Consider the following 23,837-nt stretch of genomic DNA (forward strand, 5'->3'; position numbering starts at 1 on the left):
ACAATGATCTAACAACGCCTCAACCATCTCATGATCTGTTATGTTCACCGAGATCGTCTGACTGCACTTGACCCCCAAGACATTGCTACAATTTTTTTTTTTTTTTTTTTTTTTTTTAGTTTTTTTTTAACTGGATCGGCAGGCAAGAGGGTTCATATTTTTAGCAAGTTTTAAGGTAGGTTGACCGTACTCGTGTAATATCAATTTGTATGTCAGTCTAGTTTTCAGTTTATGTTTAGTGAATCAGTTCAAGGGTTGTGAGAAGGAGGGTTGACAAACAATTCTTTATATATATTTCTTTGATATGTGTATGATTAATGTTTAATCAATTTCACTCCGTCTGCTTACATTTGATAAAAAGATGGTCGATAGATGGTCAGATTAATTTAAGGGATTTGTGTGATCAGAAGGCAGCATGTCAACGAGCGTATAAAATCAAAAATTTGCAAGGGTAGACTCGCTGTGTCCATGCCGGCACGAAGTGGGCTTCGTGGTCTAGACATGCAATGTCTCCCCCAGTTTTCAAAAGCAATCGACGCCCATGCCTTAGCGGCTGTCAGAGATCCCATTGAGGGGTGAAATTGCTTCCCTCTTTGGGACAAAGTAGTGTTCACAGTTCTGACGATAGTCGGTGATGTCAGGAGTCATTCCTGGCCTGTAGCATTGCTTTTTTCCCAGAACATTTGTCTTTTCCGACGCCTGATGACCCGCCTGGTTGTGCATTGCTTCCAGCACTAGAACCTTGAGGCTGTTGGGAAGGTCAGGTCAGGTATGGGAGCATGTGCCAGAACAGCGCGTCGCTGCGTCCACTTTCCGCCGGTACTCCAGGGGCCTCCGTCTGGCCATCCCCCAGGTAGATGCCAGGCCCAACCCCATCTCCTTGAGATGATGGTCAACCTGCTGCAACCATGAGGCACGTGGTCGGCCCACTGGCCTCCTCCACTCATGAGACTCCCTCGCTGAGAGAATCTGGTGAGCAGGATCAGCGTCAGGAAAACGAGCCACATGTCCATACAGCCGCAGCTGACGCTCACGGACTATGCAGGTAACAAATCTCATCCGAGTCTCTCTCAGCAACCGCTCGTTGGACACAAAATCCGACCAGCGATAGCCAAGGATTCTCCGAAGAGACCTGGTACCAAAGGAATTAAGTCTCCGTCTCAGATCCTTGGTCAAAGTCCAAGTCTCGCACCCATAGAGCAAGACTGGAAGTACCAAGGACCTGAAGACTCGGACTTTCGTCCTCCCGCACAGGTACCGGCAGCGCCACACTCCATGATCCAGTGAATCCATGACTCCCCAGGCCCGACCCAGACGTCTATTGACCTCCGGCTCACAACCTGCGGAGACATGAATATCACTGCCAAGGTAAGTGAATCTATCCACGACCTCAACATCCTCACCACAAACAGACACAGACAGGACAGCAGCATCCAAGATGTCACTGAAAGCCTGTTGGGAAGGACCAGTTGATTTATCTCCCTCCCATCATCCTGGATGAGACGGTATTGGATGCCATCTTCTTGTGTTATCCTTTTCCACATCTCACCAGTTTGTGTGTCTGCTTAGACTCTTTCATAAAGGGGCGTCGGGCTGGGGGATGTTTGGTCCTCCAGTAAAAGTGAAGTCTACTGATGTCTTTGTCGGCCCGCTGAAGTTGTTTGAGGTCTAACTTTCCAATAGATGGCAAAGAGGAATGGTTTTTGATTCTATCCTTGTAGATCGAGTGTGGATTTCATGAATCAAGACCTCTATGATGCTTTGACGAATCCTTGTGCAGACTTCAGGGGCATTGGGGTGTAGACACTGGCGTAACGAGGGAGTGGCGAATGTGGCGGCCGCCCCAAGCATCATTTTTTGGGGAGCGGCAAATTTGTTTTGTTGCATCTTTCATCTATCACTACGGACACTTCTGAGGACAATTTTCCCACGAGTGGTGTGTAAAAGTGCAATCGCAGGTAGTGGTTGATCTGTGCACATGGCCATGCCCACCATTTTCTAACTAATGGTTGCAGCCAACGATATCTCAAGGAGAGGGGGTGGGCTAAAAGGAGCACGCGGCAGCCTGGGAAACTAAACTCGGACGAGACAGCGATGCATTCATGTCTCATTCCAGTTCGCGGTTCACGTCTCATTCTTGTGTTCGTAGCTCATTCCAATTGGCCATTCCCATTTCATTCCTGTGTTTGCCTCTCATTCCTGTATTCACCTCTCATTAGGGGCGTACCTAGCGACTGGAGAATATGGCACCTGAGGCAGATCCTTCCTTTGGCATCCCCCCTGAGATGAATAATTTTAATAATGAAATGCACAGAAAATTATATATCATGTTTGCAAGTAAAATTTCAAGCGGATTACAGAACTGTACCTGTAGTCAGCAAATTGGAAATAAGAAAATGGATTTTAATTGGTGGAAACGTTTCAATATACCTTTTGTCTTTCCATTCGTCCTTTGAAAATGAAGAAGAAGAACCTTCTAACCCACAGTGTTCTCCAATGTGTAATGTACTTGATAGACAGGGATGAAGGTTCTGAAGTGGTAACAAAAGTTTTAATTGGGAAATGGGCACAACAAAGCACAGCACCGCATTGGAACATGGGCGGGTCACATGACTCTGCTTAACCTCGCCCCAGTGCATGCATTTATGCGTGCATTATCATAAAGTACTGAAACATCACATCTCAACGCCCCGCCCCTTTTTTATTGTTTTATTTAAACAAATCAAGACGCTCAGGAGGCTTACAGAAACGAGCTGATCTTCTAAGGCAGGGGTCGGGAACGTGTGGCTCGCGAGCCAGCTGTGGCTCTTTTGATGATTGCATCTGGCTCGCAGATAAAATTGGAGTTTGAAAATTTGAAAGCCCAATATTTCTCGTGGAAGCTTTACCTATAGTTTGAATGGTGTCGTGCTTCATTCACGTACAGGGCTGAACTTGGCAGAAGGAGAGAAGAAAAAACGCCTCCAAATTGTCTGAAGCGGTTTTTGTTTCGTCCAGTCATGCGGCCGACGCGAGTAGTGATTTCGGTTCCTCCAATGACGTGCCGCCGCCGAGACGCGTAGCGGAATTCATCTCGACCAATCACGCGCCACCGCTGAGGCGACAGCATCCCAGAGTTGGCCGGCCGCGCCGCACCTCTCGAGTATGTCAGCCCGTGCGCAGGCCAGCCAGACTCACTATTTGCCAAGCCTCAGTTGGGTCAACATCTCCCTCTCTCTCATTTGCTTAAAGCTAACCCTTCGACGAAGAAGATGGCGAAAAGAAAAAAGATGAGGAGTATCGTACATTTTAGGACGAATGGGCCGAAGAATTCGCCTTTGTGGAGAGAGCAGGTTCTGTGGTGTGTCTAATTTGCAATGACAAAATTGCATCGATGAAACGGTCGAATATAAAGCGGCACTTCGACACACGCCATGCTACCTTTGCATCAAAATACCCTGCGGGAGACAGCAGAAAGAAAGCGTGCCAAGAGCTACTGAGCAGGGTGCAAGCCAGCCAGCAGCAACTCCGCGTATGGACCCGGCAAGGTGACTATAATTCCGCCAGCTTTGCTGGATCTTCAGCAATAGTGAGGAACGGAAAACCATTCACAGATGGCGACTATGTAAAAACGTTCATGCTGGATGTCGCCAATGAACTTTTTGATGATCTTCCGAACAAAGACAAGATAATCAAACGGATACAAGACATGCCTCTGTCGGCAAGAACTGTTCATGATCGTACCATCATGATGGCAAACCAAGTGGAGGAAACGCAAGTGAAGGACATAAATACAGCGCCGTTCTTTTCCCTGGCTTTGGATGAGTCAACAGACGTAAGCCATTTGTCGCAGTTCAGTGTGATTGCAAGATATGCTGCTGGTGATACACTGCGTGAAGAAAGTCTCGCTGTTCTGCCAATAAAAGGGTCCACAAGAGGTGAGTATTTATTCAAGTCTTTCATGGAGTTCGCTCAAGAAAAAATTCCACCTATGGATAAACTTATCTCGGTGTGTACTGATGGTGCTCCGTGTATGGTGGGGAAAAACAAAGGATTTGTGGCGCTTCTCCGTGAACATGAAAATAGACCCATCCTAAGTTTCCATTGCATTCTACACCAGGAGGCACTTTGTGCTCAGATGTGTGATGGGCAGCTTGGCGAAGTGATGTCACTGGTCATTCGTGTGATCAACTTTATTGTTGCCCGAGCCTTAAATGCTCGCCAGTTTAAAACGCTGCTGGATGAAGTTGGAAATAACTATCATGGTCTGCTTTTGCACAGCAATGTGCGTTGGTTGTCAAGAGGGAAGGTGCTTAGCCGTTTTGCGGCTTGCCTGAACGAAATCCGGACTTTCCTTGAAATTAAAGGGATTGAGCATCCTGAGCTAGCCGAAACTGAGTGGCTCCTCAACTTTTACTATCTCGTGGATATGACTGAACATCTGAACCAGCTCAACGTGAAAATGCAAGGCATTGGAAATACAGTGTTATCCCTTCAACAAGCCGTGTTTGCTTTTGAAAATAAGCTGGAGCTCTTTATCATGGATCTTGAAACAGGTCGTTTACTACATTTTGAAAAACTGAGACAATTTAAAGATGCATGCACAGCAAGTGAGCCCACTCAAAACTTTGATCTCCACCAGTTAGCTGGCTTCACATCCAGTCTCCTACAGTCATTCAAAGCACGCTTTGGAGAATTTCGTGAGCATACTCGTCTTTTTAAGTTCATCACCCATCCAAACGAGTGTTCACGGAACACAGCCGACCTGAGTTACATTCCTGGTGTCTCCGTCAGAGATTTTGAAGCAGAAGTGGCTGACCTGAAGGCCTCAGACATGTGGGTGAATAAGTTCAAGTCACTGAATGAGGATTTGGAAAGAATCACACGACAGAAAGCGGAGTTGGCGAGCAAGCACATGTGGAAAGAAATGAAAAAACTTCAACCCGAAGACCAGCTGATTATCAAAACTTGGAACGCGCTTCCTGTCACATACCTCACACTGCAGCGTGTAAGTATTGCTGTATTGACCTTGTTTGGATCTACGTATGCATGTGAGCAGTCATTCTCACATCTTAAAAACATCAAGTCCAAACTACAATCACGTCTAACGGATGAAAGCCTCAACGCTTGCATGAAGCTTAACCTCACCAAGTACCAACCAGACTACAAAGCCATCAGCAAATCCATGCAGCACCAGAAGTCCCATAAATGGTGAGTATTATAACAACATTATTTAAAAGAATAAATTCAGAGGCTTATTATACTCACATTTAGTTGAATTCAGTCTTAAAATATATTATATGGCTCTCCTGAAATAGATTTCCAAATATTTTGCTTTCATGGCTCTCTGAGTCAAAAACGTTCCCGACCCCTGTTCTAAGGGGAAGTGGAGTGCTCCTTCATCCTGTACGAGTGGTTCGTGCTCCGTCATCCTGAGCGAGCGGTTCGTGCTCCATCAACCTGAGCACGTGGTTCGGGCTCTGTTATTCTGAGCAAGTAGTTCATGCTACATCATCCTGAGCGAGTTGTTCGTGCTCCGTCATTCTGGGCGAGTTGTGAAATAATATTAACGAGTCGTTTGCCATGTTAATGTGTTTTCTAAATTACCAAGCTAAATTTTTTTTTCCACCAGTCACATGCAGCTGTTTATAAAGATAGATGTTTGTGAACAGGTCAGGTCAGGTATGGGAGCATGCGCCAGAGCAGCGCTTCGCTGCGTCCACTTTCCGCCGGTACTCCAGGGGCCTCTGGCCATCCCCCAGGCAGATGCCAGGCCCATCCCAATCTCCTTGAGATGCCGATCAACCTGCTGCAACCACGAGGCACGTGGTCAGCCCATTCGCCTCCTCCACCCACGAGACTCCCCCGCTGAGAGAATCTGGTGAGAAGGATCAGCGTCAGGAAAACGAGCCACATGTCCATACAGCCGCAACTGACGCTCACGGACTATGCAGGTAACAATTCTCATCTGAGTCTCTCACAGCAACCGCTCGTTGGACACAAAGTTCGACAAGTGATAGCCAAGGATTCTCCGAAGAGACCTGGTTCCAAAGGAAGTAAGTCTCCATCTCAGATCCTTGGTCAGAGTCCAAGTCTCACATCCATAGAGCAAGACTGGAAGCACCAAGGACATGAAGACTCAGACTTTCATCCTCCCGCACAGGTACCGGCAGCGCCACACCCCATTATCCAGTGAATCCATGACTCCCCAGGCCCGACCCAGACATCTATTGACCTCTGACTCACAGCCAGCAGAGACATGAATATCACTGCCATGGTAAGTGAATCTCTCCACGACCTCAACATCCTCACCAGAAACAGACACAGACAGGACAGCAGCATCCAAGATGTCATTGAAAGCCTGGATCTTAGTTTTGACCCAGGAAACCCCTAATCCCAGCGGCTCTAACTCCTCATTTAGCACCTCGAGGGCCCCCAAAAGGATATCAAAAGTCTTCGCAAAGATGAATGCATCATCTGTGAAATCAAGGTCAGAGATCTTGACATTCCCAAATGATGCACCACAGCTTGATCTCTCCGACATCCTCACTAGAATCCAGTCCATACAATTGCTGAAAAGTCTGGGGGCCAGTACACACCCCTGACGAACTCCAGTAACAACTGGAAATAAGTCAAAGATGGTACCAACACATCGCACAGCACTCTCAGTACCAGAGTAGAGTTCATACATCAGATCAGTCAGTTTTGGTGGCACCCCACGAAGGCCAAGAATCCTCCAGAGGGCATCCCGATTCACTGAATCGAATGCTTTACAGAGATCTACATAGGCTCCAAGCAGCCCCAGCCAAAACTTTCATCTGCGTTCGGTGAGGACCCGAAGAGGAAGGATACGGTCAATCGTTGACCTCTTTGGTGTAAAGCCTGACTGCTCTGGACGCTGGTGCTCAAGCAGATGGTGGCGAACCCTATCAATAATTATCCGAGCAAGGACCTTGCCCGGCACTGAGAGCAATGTCACCCCTCCGTAGTTGTTGCAGTCTTGGTGATCACCCTTACTTTTCCAGAGAGTGACAACAATGCACCTCTTCCAATCAGTTGGGATGATGCCTGTGTTCCAGGCAGAGCACAAAACTGCATGCAATGACATGAGTGCAGCATTTCCACCAGCCTTGAGAAGTCAGCATGGATGCCACAGTTCCCTGGAGCTTTACCCATTTCAACTGGTTCACCACAGCCTGTGTTTCCACAAGCGAAGGTCGACCACAGTTGATTGGAGGGTCAGCAACAGGGATTGTCACACCCCTGATGTCCAACTCGACAGCCGGTGGATCAGCCTGGTACAACAGCTCAAAGTAACCGGCCCAGTGGGCTTTCACTCCGGACTCCTCTGTCAAGAGCCTCCCACCATCTGCTCTCACTGCAGTACACCGAGGGATGGGCTTGGATGAACGCAATGCGCGAATTCCCCTGTAAGCGGGACAAGAATCACCTGTCCACAGGTGATGCTCTACCCCCCTCATAGATTCCTCGCACATAGGCCTCCTTGTCCACCCTTGGCGCATGTACAGTTTTACGCCTCAGCTCCCTGAACAGCTCAGCTTTGCCATTCAGCCTGGCCCTGCGACTGTGGTCATTTGTATCCAGTGTCCCTTGAGAGACAAAATTCTTCTTTGCCCAAAGGTGAGTTCCAAGACATCCACTGGCAACATCAACGACGGTGGTCTTGAAGGCACTACACAACTCTTCAGTACCTTGCAAAGCACCCAGACCCCCAAATCTCCACTCAGCTTGTTTGCAAACTCCTCAGATACCCTCTCATCCTTGAGGTTGCCAACATCTCGTCTTGTCTGGGATGGTACCATTCTCCTGGATTTAAAGTGCACTGCAGAGTTGTTAGAACAAGCCAGTGGTCAGTATCGAGGAACTGAGCACTCTGGTAGATCCTGCAGTTCTGGATCATCCTCCAGTGACCATCAATGAGGACATGGTCAATCTCCTTTGCCACACCGGCAGTGTTGGAATACCAAGTCCAGCGATGAGCTTGTGGGTGCTGACACCATGAACCGGCCACCCTAAGTCCATGACGTCTTGCAAAGTCAAGGAAGTTAGTGCTATTCAGGTTCACAGTTCCAGACCCATGGGGACCAACACATGTCTCATAACCATCCCTAGCAGTTCCAGTCGATGCATTGAAATCCCCAAGACAAGATGTGTATCTCCTCTGCGGCACTGATCAACCACAGACTCGAGTCTGGCATAGAATGCATCCTTCATGGTGAGATCACTCGCCTCAGTCGGAGCATAAACAGAGACCCAGAAAATGACACTGAAGGAGTGATGAATCCTTAGTCTCATAATGCGCTCGTTGACCGGTGTTAGCTCAATTATCATTGGAGTCAGCTATTGGACACAGCTGCAGCAACTCCTTTGGCGTGGTAACCATCAGAGCGACCAGACCAATAGTAGATGTAACTTCCCACCATGATCTCACCGCAATCCGGTCTCCGAACCTCAGAGAGTGCTGCAATACCGATGTCCAAACGCTTGAGCTCAGATGGTAATATATACAGGTGATCATCCTATCTTTGGGATAGGACATTCCAGGCACCCACCAGAAGGGACCACCTCAGGTTAACCCAAGGAGGCCGCCGTCTGGTGGAGGACACCTCAGTACCACTCCGACACACTCTCCCGCAATCTGACCCGAGAATGTTACCCCGTGGTTTCCCTCCTATCATCAAAGACTGGGGGTCCCGAAGGCTTTTCCCCAGTCCCGTCACCCGGTGAGCTGCCCTGCGAAGGGAAGCTGCACAGGAGGTACTCCCACGGAGTGGGTTTTCAGATTTCTTTGCGTTTTTGTCTTTTGTGGAATGAAGGGTTTTACAGTAGCCAGAGTGCAAATCCTACCACCACCCTCCTTATAAGAAGTAACCCAACTGCAGGAGGACGTCCTCAGACACAGTTGGGCACGAGATATGGATGGTCGTTGGTTCACAAGGAGCTCCTCTGCTCTTTGACAGGTTTTCTTTTTAATCCTGCTGGGTGTCCATATCCAAACACCCTCCTCACCAAAAAACCTGGTGGGGGAGACGGTTTAGTCACGGACAACCCGACCATGGAACAGGTTAGTACAGGTTTACATGATACCTGTAGCAAGTCACAGATCTAATCTGACCTGATTTGACATTCAATCTGCTCTGTGAACATATCCCTGAAATGTCCACATAAATGCAACATAGTTTTTGGTGAAAACTACTCCAGGTTTTTGGGTTGTATACAGTACGTACCAGAGTCAGAAATTACACTGACTCCAACCTGCCAATTCCTGAAAAATTGCCGATATTGGCCAAGCACTAATGTGTGTGTGTGTGTTGTTCATAAAGCATAACATATTCTCTCTGCTCATGCCCCTAACCCCACCTCCCTCTCTCTCTCTGTCCCATGCTTGCTCTACACCTTCCCAATACAGTGCAGCACCATCCGCTCACACCTCTCTCTCTCTCTCTCTCTCTCTCTCTCTGCCTGTCTGTCTGTATATCTGCACATATCCAGATGGTGGTTATGTCTGAATGGTGTTTGTCTCTGGACATGTCTGAATGGGTGTTTGTCTGAGCGGTGTTTATGTCCAGATTGGAGTTTGTCTCCGGATGCTTCTGAGCGGCGTTTTTCTCCAGGCACGTCAGGACGGGGTTTGTCTTCAGATCCGTTGGGGCGGTGTTTGTCTCTGGATGCGTCGAGCGGTGTTTGTCTCTGGACATGTTGGGCGGTGTTTGTCTCCCGATACGTCGGGGTGGAGTTTGTCTCCGGATGTGTCCGAGCAGTGTTTGTCTCCAGACTGCATGTCTCTGGACGCGTCTGGTGGGTTTTGTATCTGAACTTGTCAGGCGCTGTTTGTTTCTGGGCCATCTTTATAGTACTACTGGTAGAAAATAGATTTCAGGCATTATTTTGTTCGGAAAATTGACAATGGTGTGGCCTGTTTCAAATGGGGATCGGTGGAGTAATCGTCACACTCCACATGTTTCGATTTTTCCGCCGATCACATCATGTGCCTTCTGGTTGAATGGTTTGCATTTGCAGGAACAATTGTCTGGGTTGCAGACAGATGGTTGTTCTGTGCGGATTATGCGGTTTTACTCTGTGAGACATAATCCGTGACAATGCTCATCATAACAGTCAGGAGGTGAGTCTGATGTATAAACGATGAATGTGGACATCATTGGTTAGATATTTATCGGTATACCATCCTGACAAGGGCAAATACGCCTGAAATCCAGATTGGTGGTTTTGTTTGATGTTTAATTGATGATGACCATATAATCTTTGTTTCTTTAACAGAGTCACCTGGGCCAAAGCTTCTGTGTTGGAGATGATGCTTTGGTGTAGGACTGTGTCCAACGGGGATCAGCAGAGTGCTTCTCACACTCCTCATGCTTTGATGCATATACATATATATATATATATATATATATATATATATATATATATATATATATATATATATATATATATATATATATATCAAAATGCCAACTTCCATCTCTCACTCTCATTTTGCCGGAGCAATCAATTATCTATCTCCTTCCAAATTACGCTTCTCAACAAAAAAAACTTTATCGATGTTGAGAAAACTGTTGGATCCCATTTCTCTCTGTGCACGAGAGGTTCAAGAGCAAAGTAGTGCATTCTCATGTGTTATATATGGAAGTCATGTCGAGGCTTATCCTTGGAAGTTGCATTGCTTGAATTATACACGACAAGATAATCATACACCCGATGAGTGAATATTATATTTCTGAGGTGCATCGTCTGTCATAGAAAATTAGTATTTGTGGACCGAATGAGTTCGCTGTAATTCATTGGTATGTGCATGACCACATGACCAGTATTCAAAACTCAATTTACATGACAATGGCCCTGATATAAAAATGACATCATTCTCGGATGATGATGTCAGAATTATAGAACAGAATAAATTATTCATTAAATGAATTATTGAGAATAGGAATTGCGAATCAAACTTCAAATCTGGAGTCTTGATTTCACATCTTTTTTGCAAATCCTACTTCTGCACCATGTTGTGGTCAGAGGAGTTTGGCTCCTCATGAACGATTTCTCCCCTACTCTCAACGCCTCCTTATCCTTCTCACTCCATTTTAGCTTGGTGTTAATGTGAACTGGTGAAAACCCAATTACGTTGCACACTGCCCCCATTTTGCTGGTGACCCATGGTGTCAATAATACGTCCTAAGATTTTTCCATCCATTTTTATTCCTTTCATTCCATTCCATACCATCTTTGCCTGAAGAACCTTTCTCAAGTCTACTCCAATTCCCACTTGTTTTCTTCCCTCATTGTTGCGTCCAAAAAACCTCAATATGCAAATATTATTGCTACAATTAGCACATTTCAGAAAGTTAATTCAAACTCCATCAGGTGAGGATGAAAAGTCATTGTTCATTCACAAAAGCCATCTGACAGAGGCCGACGAACAAACGCTTAAAGGGTGACATTTAATTGCCGTGCATCGTTGCTTCTTTATTCGTACTGCTGTGACACGGTGCCATTATCCGCCCGAGGCTGGAAACGCAACACGCAGTCCACCATGGAACAGATATAAACACAGCTCCTTTCAGCCGGTCTTGCGCGTCCATCTTGTATCGAGCATTGAAAGTGAATATTAATCCCAGTTTGTGTCGAACTTGCGCATAAACCGTGCATTGGAACAATAATAAATCACAGTGATTCGTAAACACACGGAGAAAGAGTATGATATGGCATGACGTGGCACGGAGCTGGGATGTGCGGGGGGGATGGAGGAGGGGCGCTAGTGTTGATCAGGGTGGGAAAAAACGGAGACTGGGGAGGAGGGTTTAAAGGGGGGATTTAAAAGAGAGGGGGGGTAGAGATGTTGGGATTTCTTGGAGAAAACGAAGGAGGGAGGGAGATGTTATTTCAAAGCTGCTCTATCAGACACGAGCAAGCAACAGTATCGTGATTGCAGAGGCGGATGCGCATTCTTTCTTTGCTCTCCGACGGATCCTCTTTTGGACCCTATAAAATGAACGATGTATAGTAGTATTCCGTATTAGCCTATATAAGATGTGATGAGTGCTCTTCCTGGGCCCTGGAGCGCGCGATGGCGTTCAGCTTCGCTGCGTTCTGCTTCATGCTGGCGCTGGTGCTCACTCTGGCGCTGATTTTCTTCGCTGTATGGAGGGTGAGTGTTCAGCGACATGCAGGTGGATTTTGCACACGAACCCGGTCTCCTCTCATTTGACCTATATCCTTCCAATCGAAGAACTTGAACATCCCGCCGTCTAATATAACGTGCCTCGGTGAATAAATTTGCTTTTTTTTTCCTCTTCTTGCCACCTTTGAAACATTTACATTTTTAAGGTTGCACTATTTAAGAATAAAACTGCTTAAATATATGATGTGACAGCATTTGCAGATTGATCGAATACACGTGGATTAGAGCCCAAAGGACCTCGCCATACTGTGAACCGCGCTCCTTTTGACCGACGTGCGTTGTTCGTCAATTTCAACCACTCTGAGCTATCTCACATGATTTGGGGGGAAATCGACGCAAAATGAGGTTAAACTTTCCCCATATCTCTCTTTTTCTCTCCCGCTAGATTGTAGCTTTTGACGAGATCCGAAGAGAGAGCAACAACCCTTCCGATTCACCTGAAACTGGAAAGGTGAGTTAATTTCCTCATACCTGAACAAATTATACTTTGAGTTCATCAATGAATACAAGTGACATTAGGATGAACTTCATGTGAGAAACACATTGTCAAATGTTCTTCAAGAACTTGCACGTGTAGTATGCAAAACAATGACATTGCACTTTATCAAATGAATCACAAACAACACAATTATTGATGTTCGCTGAAGTGACAGTCAATACTACGTAACGGGCAGTAAAAATAGGAAGTCCCAATAAATGCCATAGATATTCTCTTTCAGCTCACATAAATATGTTTTGGGATCGTTGCATTATCTAATTAGTTTCTTATTAAACTATTTTTGTGCACATATATCTTTACAATTTAATTCCAGCTTGTTTCCCCAAAAAAGTCATGCACTCATTTTAATTTATAACAAATAAATTGGAGATTGGGTGATGTACATATATTTATATACAGAATATATATATACATATATGTATGTATGTATATGTATATATATATATATATATATATATATATATATATATATATATATATATATATATATATGTATGTATATATATATATATATATGTATGTATGTATGTATGTATGTATGTATGTATGTATGTATGTATATATATATATATATATATATATATATATATATATATATATATTTCTTCTTCTTCTTTCGGCTGCTCCCGTTAGGGGTCGCCACAGCGGATCATCCGTATGATCCGCATAGTGATTTGGCACATGTTTTACGCCGATGCCCTTCCTGACGCAACCCTGGTCGCCTCTGACGACACAAGGATATGGTACACCTATTTTAACCGGGGTATACACCGGCCCAGTACACTGGTACTCATTTTGCCGACCTCAGAAGGATGACAGGCTGAGTCAACCCCCTGGTGTATTAATTCAGTGGCTCAACGGGGCTTGAACTCAGGACCTTTTGGATCCCAAGCCGCTGCCCTAACCACTGTGCCAATACCAGGCTCATATATATATATATATATATATATATATTTATATATATATATATATATATATTTATATATATATATATATATGTATATATATATATATATATATATATATATATATATATATATATATATATATATATATATATATATATATATATATATCTCTATTATAATACCAAGCTTGCACACTAAAAACTCGGCTCGCCGTCACACGGTCCCTATGAAATTGCTGTGGCACTTAGCGGGCATGCTGACAATGTTTGGGAAGTCTTGGCGTTCCATCGTACCATTTGCATTTTGCACAATGCATATTTTTGTTATTCCCCTTGTACGGTCTGTCGTCTGCTCCCAGCTATGTTGCACTGCTATCCCATGCATGTGCACGGATATATATATATATATATATATATATATATATATATATATATATATATATATATATATATATATATATATATATATATTACAAACACACACACACCGTATACACCTAGAGTATGCAGACACCCCTTGCAATTAGTGGATTTGGCTATTTCAGTCACACCCATAACTGACAGGTGTATAATATGAAGCACAAAGCCATGCAATCTCCAGAGAAACATTGGCAGTAGAATGGGTCGTACCGATGAGCTCATTGACTTTCAACATGGCACAGTCATGGGATGCCACCTTTCCAAGAAGTCAGTTCATCAAATTTCTTCCCTGCTTGAGCTGCCCGGTCAACTGCAAGTGCTGTTATTGTGAAGTGGAAACATCTAGGAGCAACAAAAGCTCAGCTGTGACGTGGTAGGCCACATGAGCTCACAGAACAGGACCACCGAGTGCTGAAGTGCGGAGTGTGGTAAAATTGTCTGTCGTCGGTTGCAACACTCACTACGGATTTCTAAACTGACATCAGTTTCCAAACTGACATCACACTATGGAAGCAACATCAGCACAATCACTATTCATCGAGAGTTTCATGAAATGGGTTTCCATGGCCGAGCAGTTGCACACAAGCCGAAGATCACCATGTGCAATGCCAAGCGTCGGCTGGAGTGGTGTAAAGCTCACCGCCATTGGACTCTGGAGCAGTGGAAATGCGTTCTCTGAAGAGATGAATCACGCTTCACCATCTGTCAGTCTGACGGACGAATCTGTGTTTGGCGGATGCCAGGAGAACATGACCTGCCTGAATGCATAGTGCCAACTGGAAAGTTTGGTGGAGGGGGACTAATTATCTGGGGCTGTGTTTCATGGTTTGGGCTAGGCCCCTTAGTTCCAGTGAAGGGAAATCTTAATGCTACAGCATACAATGACATTCTTGATGATTCTGTGCTTCCAACTTTGTGGCAACAGTTTGGGGAAGGCCCTTTCCTGTTTCAGCATGACAATGCCCCCGTGCACAAAGTGAGTTCCATACAGAAATGGTTTGTCGAGATCAGTGTGGAAGAACTTGACTGGCCTGCACAGAACCCTGACCTCAACCCCATTGAACACCTTTGGGATGAATTCGAATGCCGACTGCGAGCCAGTCCTAATTGCCCAACATCAGTGCTGACCTCACAAATGCTCTTGTGGCTGAATGGAAGCAAATCCCCGCAGCAATGTTCCAACATCAAGTGGAAAGCCTTCCCAGAAGAGTGGAGACTGTTATTGCAGCAAAGGGCGAACCAACTCCTTATTAATGCCCATGATTTTGGAATGAGATGTTGGACGAGCAGGTGTCCGCATTCTTTTGGCCATGTCGTGTATAAATACAGCGCTTCAAAAAGCATTCACACCCCTCAACTTCTGTCACATTTTGTTGTGTTACAGCCTGAAGATAAAATGGATTAAATTTAAAGAAAAATTCTCACTGACTCCACAAAATACCCCACAACGACAAACTGAAAACATGTTTTTAGAAAGTTTGACAAATTCATTAAAAATGAAAAGCTGAAATGCCTTGTGTCAATAAGTATTCAACCCCCTGAGCAATACTTTGTGGAAACGCCTAATGTCAGCTATTACAGCTTTGAGTCTTCTTGGATATGTCTATATCAGCTTTACACATCTGGACTTGGGTATTTTCTCCCATTCTTCCTTGCAGATTTGCTCAAACTCTGTCAAGTTGGATGCGGAGCATCGGTGAACAGTAATCTTCAAGTCTTTCCACAGATTCTCAATGGTATTCAAGTCTGGGCTTTAGCGAGTCCACTCAAGGACTTTCATTTTCTTGTTCTCCAGTGTTGCTTCGGTTGTATGCTTGGGGTCATTGTCCTGTTGAAACGTAAATATTTGCCAGAGTCTGAGGTCTTTTGCACTCTGAAGCAGGTTCTCCTCAAGGATTTACCTGCATTTGGCTCCATTCATTGTTCCCTCTGTCCTTACCAGTCTCCCACTCCCTGCCACTGAAAAGCATTCCCAAAACACGATATTGTCACCACCATGCTTCACAGTTGGGATGGTGTTAGATGGGTGATGAGCCGTGCTCAGTTTCCGCCAGACATAGCGCTTTGCATTCAGGGCCAGAGTTCAATTTTCAACTCATCAGACCACAGAATATTTTGCCTCATGCTCTGAGAGTCTTTCATGTGCGTTTTTGCAAACTGCAGGCATGCTGTCATGTGCCTTTTTCTCAAGAGTGGCTTCTGTCTGGTCACTCCCACAAAGCCTATTGTGGATTTGTGAAGTGCTGCAGAGACTGTTGTCCTTCTGGCAGGTTCTCTCATTTCAGCAAAGGAACTCTGTAGTTCTATCAGCATGGTTATTGTGTTCTTGGTCACCTCCATGACCAAAGTCCTTCTTGCTGAGTTGCTCTGTTTGGTCTAGGAAGACTCTGGGTAGTTCCATTTTCTTTCCATCTCCTATTGATGGAGCTCACTGTGCTCTTCAGAACTTTCAACACCAGAAATTGTTTTGTACCCTTCCCCAGATCTATGCCCCCTAACAATTCTATTTCTATGGAAATTTCCTTGGACTTCATGGTAGAGTTTCTGTTCTGACATGTACTGTGACTGTGGGACCTTGTAGAGAAAGGTATGTTTCTTTCTAAATCATGTCCAATCAATTTAATTGGCCACAGGTGGACTCCAATCAAGTTACAGAGACATCTCAATGATGATAAAAGGAAATTGGATCACCCTGAGCTCAATTTAGAGTGTCATTGCAAAGGCGTTGAATACTAATTGACTCAAAATATTTCAGCTTTTCATTTTTCATTAAGTTGTATAAAAATTCTAAACACATGTTTTCACTTTGTTATTATGCGGCATTTTGTGTAGATCAGTGAAAAAGTTACTTTTCAATTTAATTCATTTTAAATTCAGGCTGTGTCACAACAAAATGTGACAAAAGTCAAAGGGTGTGAATACTTTCTAAAGGCACTGCACATATACATTTACACGTACATGTGAACGAAACATATATACTGACATGATAAATGCATAGTATTGCATCTTCTTATGTATAGGTGTATGTGTGTGTGTGTATATGTATACACACACACACACATTAACTCCATGATCGTATGATTGCCACTAACTGGAATCACAATATGTTATTTGAACCCAGAGCTACACCATCACAATTTACTCTGTTCATAGTGATTGCCCTGACATATTACAATCTCAAAAGGTAGTTTTGGTTCATTTGATCAGCTTTAATATGGCGTATCTTTCTTTTTTAGGCATTGTTAAACATTTTGTGCTTTGTATGCTGTTGTGTCAGCAAGCAGTCTTTGTTATATAAATGCAATGGGTGTTATCAATTTGACCAGTTTGTGTTACCACTGTGGGAAAGGCGGCTTGGTGACTTTTTGAGAACAAGTTCTTGATCAGAACAAAAATATGTCAACCCTTCATTGTTGCCTTGTTTGCTCTGATGGAGGGCTAACACTCAAAAACTTAGCCGCATCTCATTTTCCATGGCAGAAAATATACTTTATAAACAATTCGTGAAATATATATATATATATATATATATATATATATATATATATATATATATATATATATATATATATATATATATATATATATATATATATATGTGTGTGTGTTTTTTTCAGAAGAAGAAGCCGCTTTCAACCAAAAGTAAAAAAACGAGATCGACTCCGCTAATTTAAGCAAAAAGGCGAGAGCAGACCCGGTCTCAGGCAACGTTTTGCCTGCTTCGCGCCTGGCTTCATCAAGCACAATAGTCTATTGTGCCTGATGAAGCAGGCTGCGAAGCCGACAAAACGTTGACTGAGACTGGGTCTGATCTCGCTTTTTTGCTCAAATTAGCAGAGTCGATCTAGTTTTTTTTTTTTTACTTTTGATTGGAAGCACCTTCTTCTTCTTTAAAAATGTGTAATCCCAACGCCCCAATCTTTTACATGTATGTATGTATTGTTGTGGATTCTCACCACTCCGGCGTGCGGACGACCGCTTTTAGCTAATTGCGGCCGCATGCCCACCAACCGTGGCAATCCAGTCGCAGCTTTCGGATCAACGCCGAAATCCAGCTACGGGTGTGTTTTTAACCACGCCATAAATCAGCCAACTCTTCTGTCCATGCGCGACAGGGTTGATCGCCGAATTGTCGATTTACCTCATTATTTGCGCAGACAGAAATGCCAGGGATTTACACCTCGACGGGACCCGTATGGACACGAGCCGCTTTAAGCAGCTCGCTCCATTTGCGATTGCCGAGCGGTTTATTATCGCCAAGCCCCGTTGGACACGATTATCTTATCGGCAATTAAAAACCAGCTATTATTCCGAACGCAATTACGGCAGTTCAATAGAGGAAGGGACGCAACAAGCAGGTGAATATTCAAACAATTATGACATTTATTTATACATGCACAAAATGCAAGCAATGAATAGGGGTAAGGAACAAGACACAAGCAAAAAGACCTACAGCCATTGTCTATTTATTATGTACACTTAACAATTCTACTTATCGGACAAGGTGCCACAGACTTCCATGCAAAAACCCCAGGAAAGAAAAGGGAGAGCAGGCCCCGTAGGCCTTTAATGTTCTGCGGAGCTGTGAAGACCGAAGGAGCTACACGAGACCGTGCAGGTTACCTGCCACCGTCGTGGTGACTCGCTGGGCCATGGTTCGGCGACCCTCGGTGTGTCTCGTCGTCAACACGGCAGCTGGTGTAGCGGCCACTCGGTTGGTCCAGGCCTAGCCGTGCGGCCTGGTTGATCGAGCCGAGCCGACAACGCCTCAGAGGAGCGAACAGGCCTTGCTCTTTTCGAGTTGATGCTCTCTTAAGAGCCCGCTCACTCCTCAGCGTCGCTCGGACCGTCCCAGGGCCCGATCACATCGGACCGTTATGTCACTGGCTGGCGACTTCTCTCCGGCTGCCTCCACCGACCCACAATTCTGCACAGCACTGCAGGCTTGGGTGGACTCCAGGCTCCAAACTTCGAACTGCAGACTTCAGACTCCAGACTACCGACTCAACTCAACCCTGACCTCCACTCAACTCTAACCTCAACTCAGACTGAACTCCAGACAAAACTGAAACTCGGCATTTCAGCCCGGCCTTTTATTGGGTTCGGGGGGGGGGTGGTGGTGTTTGGTCTTTTACCTCTGACCCTTCACCCCCCGCTGGCTGCGCCCCTTTTGTCATTCTGATCCGATCTTGCCGTCAAACGCGGACGTGGTAGAAATCACCGGCTTTCGCTCCAACGAGGGAGTCCTCGCGTTGTCGGCGGAGATGACGTTCATCTGTGGATGCCGTTGCTGGCAAAAAGATGGCGGCGTTTGTGGAGATGAAGGTGAGGAGACGTTGTTCGTTTTTGGATGTTGTTTGTTGGAGAAAAGATGGCGGTGTTTGTGGAGATGATGGCGAGGAGATGTTGGCGGTTGTGGCGAAGATGGTGAGGAGATGTTGTTTAAAATAACGATAGGAAAGAATAACACTACCTCAAACGTTCACAGCCCCGCACATGAATAATTCCCGCAAGACATCGGTGGGGAAATCTATGTGGACACACACTTATCGACATAACTGATCTTCGGGGTACCTGAATGGTGTTCTGTGAATTTCCACAACTGTAACAGAATGTATGTATATATATATATATATATATATATATATATATATATATATATATATATATATATATATATATATATATATATATATATATATATATATATATATATATATATATATATATATATATATATTCTTGTTCTCTGACACAAGCCTTCACATAGAGGAGTAAGTATTCTCTTTTTTTTAAACTGAAATACATCCTCAGGGCTCTATTTATTCCAGACTTGACTCACTCTTCCATGAGCCTCGACTATGTATGCAAAAAAGTGGAGGGATTCTGATGGATGTGTAAAGGAGGAGAGGAGAGGTCCATCTTTTTGTACATAAAATCTATGTTCATTGAAAACGAGATTATTGGAGCAAGAAAGACAAAAATCTGAAAGTGGGATAAGTGGGACAACAGGTGGACACAACGAGCAAATTAGTGAAAAAGAAAGCAAGAGAGAATCGAGGGAAAGAAACAGAGTAACTGCAAGTAAGGCAGTTGCAGGAGAAGTTTAATTGTGTTTATAAAAGATCACAAGCTCTGTTGACATTAGATGGTGGTGTATTGTCACTTGACACTGTGAAGGGAAGACTGCGATTGAAATGACTCAAGAAGGGATTTCTACAAGCGGTGATAAACGACCAAGGTAGTGGAGGTAAGCATTGAATCGAGCTTTTGGAAGCTAAACAAGGAGGGGTTAGTGGAAGAACGTATGGTTCCTGCAATGGTTGGGGAGGGGGAGAGGAAAGAAAGTGTAGACAGAGCAACACCAAAATAAGAGGAAGTAGAAAACAGAAAGACCATCAACCTGCCTGTGAGGTGAGAGCAGCAATCCTTATGTTTTTGTTTCTTTCTGTGACATGCCAATGATTGCAAAAATTTGGGATAATATAGCTTGCAGAAGAGAGTTATGCAGCAGGGGCACAATGGTTGATCGAGCAACTGGATTGGTGGGTTCATCAGCCAATTTTACTGGAGAGACAAGGTGAGAATCTGTGATTTGTCTAAATTGAATGATGTTCCATTAGTCAAGTCAGGTCAGGTCAGGTATGGGAGCATGCATCTGATCCATTAGTCAGATCAGCATTTATTCCTTTATAGGTTAGGATAGAGGGAAACAATTCCTTTATTTGGTATGTGATACCAAACAGCTTAATGTGGAATTATTTGCAAAGAGGAAAAGGGTGTATTTGAAGGCATCAGCTATGTGGGTATGTATGTACAATAAGTCCTCGCTAACCGGAAGTTCGCATATCGTAGTTTCGATTATTCGTAATTTAGTTTTAATGACTAATTTTTCAATTATCGCAAACATTTTATGCCTATCGTAATGTCATTGCAAGGAAAATAGCAAAAAAAAGTTTCAAACTGCCTGCAAAAAACAACAATCACACAGGATGCGCATAAACACACTTTCACTTTACTGCGCATGTACTGTACGCTGTACTGTACGTATTCTCTTCACGCTCGCCTGCATACCTTCCAGTATGAATCCCAAGCGACCCGCAAGTCTTTTGCCGAGCACACCTCGTTTCAAGAGACAACGAAAGGCTGTCACATTGAAGGTGAAATTGGATATAATTAAAAGAAATGAACGAGGTGAAGGGACAACGGAAATTGGCCGCGCGCATGCAATTGCTGCATGGACTGTACATTTGATCGTTCAAAGTTCGGCAAAGATAAAGAAAATATCACAGATTGTGACCAGTTCGAGTGCAACGACACTAACGAGAATGAGAGATGGTGCCATGCACAACATGAAGCGTTTATTATGTGTATGGATGGAAGATCAAACTAAATGTCGTATGCCTTTATCTCTTGCTGTGATACAAGAAAAAGCGCGTAGTTTGTGGAACGATTTAAAGAAGAAACAGGAAGCTGAAGGAAAGGGTGAAGGCGCAGAGACCTTCACAGCTCGCCGAGGCTGGTTCATGAGGTTTTGTCATCGCGCCAACCTCCACAACCTGAAGTGTAGCGGTGAGGCAGCAAGTGCGGACCATGCTGCCGCATCAGAGTTTCCAGCAAAGTTGAAGAAGATGATTTTGGAGGGGGGTTACTCACCGAAGCAAGTCTTCAATATTGACGAAACCGGATTGTTTTGGAAAAGAATGCCCTCCCGTACATACATCGCACGAGAAGAAAAGACTGCTCCAGGGTTTAAAGCAGCAAAGGACAGGCTGACCTTATTACTCGGTGGAAATGCTGAAGGGGATGTAAAACTCAAGCCGCTTCTTGTTTACATTTCTGAAAACCCACGAGCGCTAAAGGGTTGCCTCAAGCCACAACTTCCCGTAATATGGCGGTCAAATACAAAGGCTTGGATGACTGTGGCATTGACCCATGATTACGTGATCAATTACTTCTCCAATCACGTTGAGAAGTATCTCCAAGGAGAACAACATTGACAACAAATCTTTGCTGCTCATAGACAATGCTCCTGCCCATCCTCAGCAAATGGAAGACTGGTGTGAAAACGTGCAGGTAGTATTTTTACCACCAAATACTACCTCACTTTTACAGCCTATGGATCAGGGAGTTATTGCTGCTTTTAAAGCCTAGTATGTTAAGCATACCATGCTGCAGATTATCAAAAAAACTGATAAGGACAAGCTATCAATCAAGGAGTTTTGGCGAACATACAACATAAAAATGGCTTTGGAAAACATGTAGGATTCATGGGCGGAGTTGAGTGCCTCCACAATGAACGCTGTGTGAAAGAAAGTGTGGCCTGAGTGTGTCCACAATTTCACGGGGTTTGCTGATGTTCCGTTGATTACAAGTCAAATTGTCGACCTGGCGCAGGAGGCTGGTTTTGAAGAGGTTGACGAAGAGGACATGGATGACTTACTGGAGTCTCATGCAGAACCCTTAAGCAATGAAGATCTTATGGAGTTGGAACAGCAGTGGGCTCTTGAGGAAGAAGAAGATGCTGTGACACCTTCATCCGAGCATCTCACCATGAAAAACCTCAGCCAAATCCTCAGCTCGTTTGAAAATGCCATAGAATTTGTTATCGAACAAGATCCAAATCTTGAAAGGAGCACTGATTTTAGCAGTGTTGTTAATGATGCCCTTTGTTGCTACAAGGAACTTTATGCAGCAAAGAAAAAGAAAGCCATCCAGCCCACTCTCCATGCATTTTTCAAGCCAAAAGATGCAGCACCAACTCCATCCACCATCCAGGATGCTCCTTCAACCAGCTGCCAAGAGACCGTTCCTGCTGGTGAAGAAAGTGACAGCACAGTGTCAAGTGAAGAGGGGGACGATTCTGCCACTCCGCAAGTGTGACTTGTCCACCGCAATCAACTCCGTTCCTCCAGCCTTGGGGTAAGTCGCCACGACTCGAGGAGTGTGTTTTGTTTATTTGTGTTTATGTCCAAAAAATTTCGAGCCAAAAACACATCCCCCCTTTAACACATTGGTTTCTATGGGAAAATATGTTTTGTTTAACACAGTTTCGCTTATCATAAGGTTTTCCAGGAACGCAACCCTTGCGAAAAGCGAGGACTTACTGTACATGTATGTATTATGTATGTGGAACACAAGTGATCTTAACATGCTGCCTTGATGCACTCATTCTCAACTGGAAAAGTGATTAAAGGACACGATTGAGGGCTACGTGTTGAAAGACAGAAATGAAGGTTGAATACGAGGCCATATGCAGAATGCTTGGCAAGCAAAGCAGCATGTCAGAGGTTGATGAAAGTTCTTAGGCCTTAATTATTTTATAACTTGGTTTACGCAGTTCTTCAGCTAAAATGTAGGGTCGGTAGGTCGAAACATAAATATAAATATAATTTCAATTTTTAGAAATTATATATTTTTATGATTTTTTTTCGGATGTTCCATGGAAAAGACAAGGGTAGGTGGGGGGGGGGGGAGGTTATAAATCCTGTACCAGGAGGATCGAAGAAAACATTGAAGATGGAAAACCATTCAAATGCAGGATGCCATTGTTCACTGTATCATCTGATGTGAAAAACAATAAAGAAGGATTAAAACTTGTTTTTACAAGATAGTCTGGCATGTTTTTCTTATAGGAACCTGTTGGATCATCAAACAAATGGAAACAATGCTGAGAAAATTACTGTCCAAGTCGTAGATGTGTGCGTGCACACCAGTGCATAATGCTAGATCTTCTTCTTCTTCTTCTTCTTCTTCTTTCGGCTGCTCCCGTTAGGGTCGCCACAGCGGATCATCCATATGATCCGCATAGTGATTTG

General features: G+C 44.3%; 1 protein-coding gene and 1 long non-coding RNA gene across 2 annotated transcripts in view; one reads left to right on the forward strand and one right to left on the reverse strand.

Annotated features, from left to right (window-relative positions):
• The window catches only part of LOC147032066 (protein cornichon homolog 2-like), a 238,851-nt gene that overhangs the window by 87,912 nt on the left and 127,102 nt on the right, over positions 1-23,837 (reverse strand). The gene's annotated exons all lie outside the window — the stretch shown is intronic.
• LOC147032069 (uncharacterized) overlaps positions 11,844-23,837 on the forward strand; it is a 76,193-nt gene continuing 64,199 nt past the window's right edge. Inside the window, exons 1-2 of the long non-coding RNA XR_015055024.1 lie at positions 11,844-12,160; positions 12,579-12,644. This is a non-coding gene — a long non-coding RNA (uncharacterized LOC147032069). The remainder of the gene's footprint in view (positions 12,161-12,578; positions 12,645-23,837) is intronic.

Source organism: Eptatretus burgeri, chromosome 2 (genome assembly GCF_056783735.1).
Source record: "Eptatretus burgeri isolate ZD-2024b chromosome 2, Ebu_testis_v1, whole genome shotgun sequence".
NCBI lineage: Eukaryota > Metazoa > Chordata > Myxini > Myxiniformes > Myxinidae > Eptatretus > Eptatretus burgeri.